The following is a 6,721-nucleotide window of genomic DNA, read 5'->3' as shown; positions in this document are numbered from 1 at the left end:
GCCGGCTACTGGGAACTCTGACGTCGCAATTTTGTGTGCTTCGCGGATGCGCTCGGCTCCTCTCGGCTCCTCTCGACTGCTGCTCGGGTCTGCTCGGTTAGCTTCTGGATGAGGAGGCATTCCTTCGACCAACTTACAGTAGATAACATTACAAACATTTTTAACAGGGGCCATAATAGCGTAAATAATGTTTGTTTTGGCAGTTATAACTGCATGTAATGTTTTCTACTTTTTTACATCTGGGAAGGCATTTGCCTTCAACAGATGGAAAGTGTCTTGACCAACAACTTAAGTATTTATTATAGCTATGCAGGGTATGCAAGCGAGCAAACACAAACAAGGAACAAGTGAAATTAAGAATAACATTGAAATTGTAAATGTAATATTGTGGTGGTTCATCTTATAATTCAGTCTATAGAATGCACCAGACAGCATCTAAGACCTGCAAAAATCTAACTGTTCTAGGGGGAGGCCCCCCAAACCCTTCGTGCGTCATTTCGTCCGCGCGCATTTTTCAGGGCAATCTCTATTGGGCTCAGGGCCATCTGTAAATTAGCTTAGATGGCCCACAGGGCCATCTCCCAAAATCCTTAATGTCATGCACTGACTCATTCCTTCACCACTATGGTGAATGCTGAAACCTGTGCTACATTTCTTTTCATTAATGTAACTACTAAGAAAATAACGTGTATTAAAGAAAACAATTGTATCTGTTTAAATGTAATAGCACACAGTTTCTTAGGGCAAACCAAAATGTGTTAACATAAGTGAAGGCAGCTGAAGTGCAGCACTCTGACAGGACTGTTCTCTCACCTGCAGCCCACGCCAAGCTCATGTTCAGAGAGACGGTCACCATCGAGGACGCTGTCATGGCCATCTCTGTCATGGAGTGCTCCATGCAGGTAACATCAACTACTCTGCTACACAAATAATCACAAATATCATCTCACCTGTTTGCTTTATATATTTGAAGCTCTTGCTTTTACACTTTACAATGGCAGCAATGTATTAGTCCCATATGAATAATATTCAGTTTTTTGCAATACAATTGCAGTGTCGAGCAGCAATTAAAGCACAAAGCCTTCAAATTCTAAACAATACAATCTGATTTCTTCAACGGCAACAGAAAGAGTATAGACTTTGTATTAGCTGTTTCATCCTTATGGTGCTGACACGGGTCAGCTTCCAGGCTGTTAACATTTTAAACTGTAGCATTTGTTATTTATCATTTTAATATATGTTCTTTGAAATATTTAAATAGGTTTCTCTGTCAGCCCATGTTTGACATTTTAAATCTGCACTTCATGAAATTGGAGTCTTTATCTAAATCTTTGTACCACCCTATATGTAACAAATATTGTTTATTTATCTGGCCTCTATGATATGAAATACAGCGGGACAATTAATGTGGATTTAACTGCCTTTAGTAACATGCCTTTCTCTTTCTCTGGGCCCATGTCTCCACCACGATGCACTCCTCTGTCAGGGCGGTGCTCTGCTGGGAAATGTCAACGCGTTGCTCACCTCGTTCCCCGACTCCCCCACGCAGCAGTATCAGGTCCAGAGTCAGGTCCTGCTGGAGGGGCTGAACCTGCACCTGCTGTTCCAGAAGGAGAGCCACAGACTGGCCAGGTAAGTAACCAACCAACAACTCCTCCTGTTGAGTCAGATGTAGTGCTCATGTCGGGTTACCCCCCCCTCCAATCTTTGATTGTCGTCAAGAAATTCCAAAGAGTAGAAATAAATTGCTTATTCCTTCATGTAGGCCTGCTAAATTAACATGTTTGCAATATAAATGCAATATTCAAATGGAACGAAGCACAATATTTGTAGGGCTAAATATGTGTTTAAATACAGTTTTGTGGTGCTGCAGAGAGATCCCCAATATATTATGCATTGATCATGGCCAGTCTACTCTATTATTCTCCTCTTGTAAATGTATCTTTTTGTTTTAAAAGAATAGCTCACCCATACAATTACCATTTGTATCAATTACTCATTCTGGGTTACGTTGAATTATTGATGAAAATGTTGCTTTACTTAAAAATCTCCAAGGTAAATAAATAATACAAAAAACGGAATATGCTCTGGAAGTAGTTAGCATAGGACTGGATAAATGAGACCTGCACAAGTCAAGTGAGAGCTGTAGAGGTAGCTTTAGCTGTGGGGTTTCAGTCTGTAGGCAGGGACATCGAAATATTTGGCATGTGATGTTATTATTTCTTTGTGAGGTGTCATTAAAGAGGCTACATGGGATGCAAAGGTGGTACACACAAACACATTTGTGAACATTGCACACTTTTTACATGTTTACACAATCATTTCTAGTAACTCTTCTATTTTTCACTGAGGAATAGAGCCTCTTGTGTGTGTTGTGTTTACAGAAAATATCTGTTGACCGGGCCATAGTTTTGCATTTAACAGTAAAATGGCTAATCCTGAGGTTACTCTGCACACACACACACATTTACAGAACAGGAATCCCATTATAAATCTACTGGATAACATTAAATACATTAACAGTTTCTAACATTTATTTTAGAAATCATATTTTTTATCATAAACTCAAGTTACATTTTGATTTCAATTTCAAAAGTTTAAAGGTAACCTGGGTGAGAAACTGTTTTCTGCAAAGATTCAATGTATCCCCTGATGGGTACATGATACTGTATGTTAATGCACGTCTGTCCTTCCTGGGAGAGGGATCCCTCCTCTGTTGCTCTCCCTGAGGTTTCTCCCATTTTTTCACCTTTAAAACTGTGGGTTTTCTCTGGAAATGTTTCCTTGTACGATGTGAGGGTCTAAGGATAGAGGGTGTCGTTTCTCATACTGATATTCTGAACAATCTGTGCTGTTGTATTTGCTGTAAAGTGTCTTTACTGTAGGGTATTTTTATTATATGTACAGCACTTTGGCTCGACCAAAAATCGTTTATAAATGTGCTATATAAATAAAACTTGATTTGATTTGAATGGTTATTTGGAAGGTAAAGTATCCCTTTAATTCCACCATGGTCATTTGTGAAGTTTTAAGTGTACAGCAAACTTAGTGCAGTGGGGCATTGTCATGTTAAATGTGTATTCAGTTAGATTTTTTGGGGCTGGACAACCAACTCCCTTGTCGTCCCCGGGTCAACAGCCGGAGATCCAATCGCCCAACCCGGGTCCTCGGGGGCCCCTTATGGCCGACCAGACAGAATTGACGCCCGAACAGCGCCGGAAAGGACAATGTAAGCGACTGTTGTGAGAACCGTGACTCGTCTGGTCTGGACTTCGCTTTCGTATGAGACCATAAGCAGATTGTGGCTAGGGCAGCTTTACGCTATAGGAGTCTATAAAAAAGACACCCACCAGCCGCATTATTACTGACGCCTATACGCTTTATGCGGTAGGAAAGTCGAGCTGATTACGAATTTGGTCCAGCAAAAACAGACGTGCTCTGGTCGGGTCGTACATACGACACTCACGTCGTAGACTTAAACCGAATAGAAAAATCTATGCGGGCGACAGTCCTCGGAGGAGTTTAAATCATGAACGCCCCGGCTTTAAGGCGAAGGGGAAAAGGGGCCAAACCCTTTGCTCCTTGTATGAACGTTATTTTCGACGCGGAGACCGATTGAGGCGGAGCCGGCCCACTAAATATGACTAGTATCCGGAAGAGCAAAAGAAACATCTTCGGCCTGCCTCCTAGAAGAAAGATCTTACGACCGTCGACCCCTGAGGGGAGCCCGGAGCCACTTATGTCGTTGCGGGGGGTCCGTCGTTCGCTCTCCTCCACTGTCCGGGCCTTAACCTCCAGACGGTCGGGCGTCTTGGGCACGATTGACAGAACTTGTGGGTTCGTCCGTGCAAATACCCACGGGTCCGTAGAAAGGTTAGACAAAGCGAGACGAATCCTCCGGTCGCGCGTCTACGGAGTGCGGGGAGAAAACGGGGAGACCTTCAGAGATAACACCCAACACGAATACGCGCCGGGAGACGGACCCGCAGCTTGTGCCGACCATGGGGCTAAACCTGTACGAAGGGGTGGCTGCTGAAACGGCGACTACGGCGCCACCGTGCGGGCTCCACGGGGAAGTGTTGGGCTGCGGGGCGCGCGCGTCGACGCGGCGAGACGGTGCATCTGCCCCACCATCGCGGAGTGTCCCGGGGTCCAAGTCAGTGACCGGCCGGTACGCGCACCGGGCCGCAACAAGAAAGACCGGAAGTGTCTGGGACAAGTAACGAGGCGGAAAACCTCTCTTCCACCCGGCATCGACGGGAGAGTTTTCCCCCCTTGTTTACCGCCCCGACCAAATAACCAAAATAACAAAATAACGAAAAGAGAAAGCGTAAAAAGACTCGACGCCGGGAGTCGGGACTCGGACCTACGGCCAGTCGCGCCTTTTGAGAAATAGGGCTCTTTTGTCCTTGTATAACCACTGTACACAAAACCACGGTGGACCCCCTACCGCAAACTCCGTAAGAGAGCCCTCCGTCGCCCCTTATGTGTAGGACGGCTCGACCCCTTGGAAGGTCGAGGGCAGTGCTCCCTTCTTGGGCTCCGCTCCGACGAGTCCGAGGCGGTCGAAGAAAAGGATAGGAGCTGACGACCGCTTTAAGGCGCCCAACCCGCCGCCGGACACTCGGCTTGCGCCTCTAAGAGAGACCGGTTCGAGCGGGAGCAGAGGAGGGACCCGACCCTGAGCACCCGCCGGCACTGGAGACGGACAAAGGCCACATTTGGCTCGTCGACCTGGCCATCGAACCCGCTTCCTGTACGGCGACCACCTTCCCGTCGCCGACCTGGGAAGCTCCTTCTGTCTCCACCTCCCGGAAAAAAAAGGGGCCCCCAAAAAAAAAGGAAGAAGAACCTGAGCGCCAGGAAGACGTATCTTCGCTTGCGTCCTAGGTTTTTTAGGGGAGCACCCTTGCTACCCCGTACAGGTAGTGTAGGAGAGAAAGGGGCCAGACCCTCCAACCACTCCAACTCGGTAGAATCCGAGAAAGGACGTGGGTGGTATTTAAGGGTAACGGAAAGGGCCCGGACCTGCCGCGTCGCACTTGCGCCTCCTGTCTACAGGCACTAGCGCCGATAGAGCAGGTCATGACGGCCAGGTCCTAATGACTGTCTAGGAGCGTCTCGAGGCGAACCCATTCGCCAATCGTTCGCTCCTTTACAAGTTTCGGGACCCGGTCTGTTACGACGCCGAGACCATCCCTGGCATGTCAGCTAACCAACTGACCTTGGCCAGGCGGAAACGGCCGTCGCACCCCAAGGACGAGCCACATCAGCGGTAAGGAGCCCTCCTCCACTCGACGGTGGTCCGCCAAGGTAGCCGCCATACGCCTCGTCCGGCTCGAGAGGTATGGCAGCGTCCAGATCCCTCCTCCGTGGGACCTACCCCGGAAAAAACGACTTCCCGGCCAAGAGAGGTGCTCTGGCTGTGGAGTAGTTGTAGAGGCCCTTCTGGCCGTCCTCAATGGAGAAACGAGCAACGAACCCCGTTTACACAAAGGGGATGCATTGCCCGGGACCCTCCAGAGGAACCGGTAAAGCCCGGTACCCTTACAGAATCAGACCGCGCCGTGTGACTGTGTGCCGGACGCTCCATATGAGTCTGTCCCGCTTCGACCACACGATAGCGGGCCTCTCGTCGGTAGCCGAGGCCGCAACGTCGGACTCGGCCGCGCCCTGAGGCCAAGAACGTCGACGGTGATGACTACTGGGGTCTTAGCTGTGTCACCCCCGAGGGTAGAGAACCACCGCCTGCGGGGGCACAGGACTAAGCAGCGCCATTTAGTCTCCTGTACTCCCTCAGGACTGGGCTGTTCGATCGAACCGCTCGATTGGCAGCCGCCTCCGAGAAGTGCCACTTTGCCGTGTTAGGGCGGTTACTCGGCCCCAACAGCTATCGGAGGACCCGTACAACGTCGGGCTTCCGTCCTGCTCCGTCTGGACCACACGCAGACACAGGCTTTAGAGAGTTTGGGCGGTCGGCGTCTCGGCTCGAGCTAAGGACCGAGGAGACCACCACTCCTCCTCTGAACAGGTAGAACTAAGCGGTAAATACCGCCTGGAACCCTTCTGCGGCGAGCATCGTCCACGCAACGACTCTTTTCTCTTAGTGGTTGGCCAGCAATTAGGCCTCTTTTTTCGCTGCCACATCTAAAATAAGAGTTTCCTTATAATTGACCCACACAATTATGGAAAAAATAAGAAGATGAAGGAGACCACAACTCTCTCTTTTTCTTTTTTGCAGGAGCGATGGCACACAGCCATCACTTCTGTTTGATCGTTGTCACATAACGATCAAACTTTTTTTTTTTTTGAAACGAAATAAAGGCTTCTTTTTTGTCGCTCAGCTAAACGTTGTATTGACCACACAATGCATAATTGTCAGAAGAAACGTTTACTATATATCTTCATCGGCCGCTCGCGGGCAGCTGGCTTCAATACGAACCTATCGAACTCAAGGCAGACACCTGTACACACTTCGATCGAGGGCCGATGGTTATATCCTCTACACGAGACTTCGTCTCTTCTCACAAACTTATGCGTTCACGCCGCATCGCGTTTCGATAATATCCCCCACCTAAGGGACTGCGACTGCAGTTCTAGTGGTCGGTTAGTCCTACCGCATTACTCCTAACTACGCAAGACCAAACGAGGCGCTACCTCCGCGTAGGGTATCACTCTGTCAGCTTGCCCTCCACAATCTTACTCTTGTTTAGATAAAGTC

This window comes from Notothenia coriiceps, unplaced genomic scaffold, assembly GCF_000735185.1.
Source record: "Notothenia coriiceps isolate Sejong01 unplaced genomic scaffold, NC01 NC01_scaffold00029701, whole genome shotgun sequence".
Classification (NCBI taxonomy): Eukaryota; Metazoa; Chordata; class Actinopteri; order Perciformes; family Nototheniidae; genus Notothenia; species Notothenia coriiceps.
Note: the sequence above shows the minus strand (reverse complement) of the source record.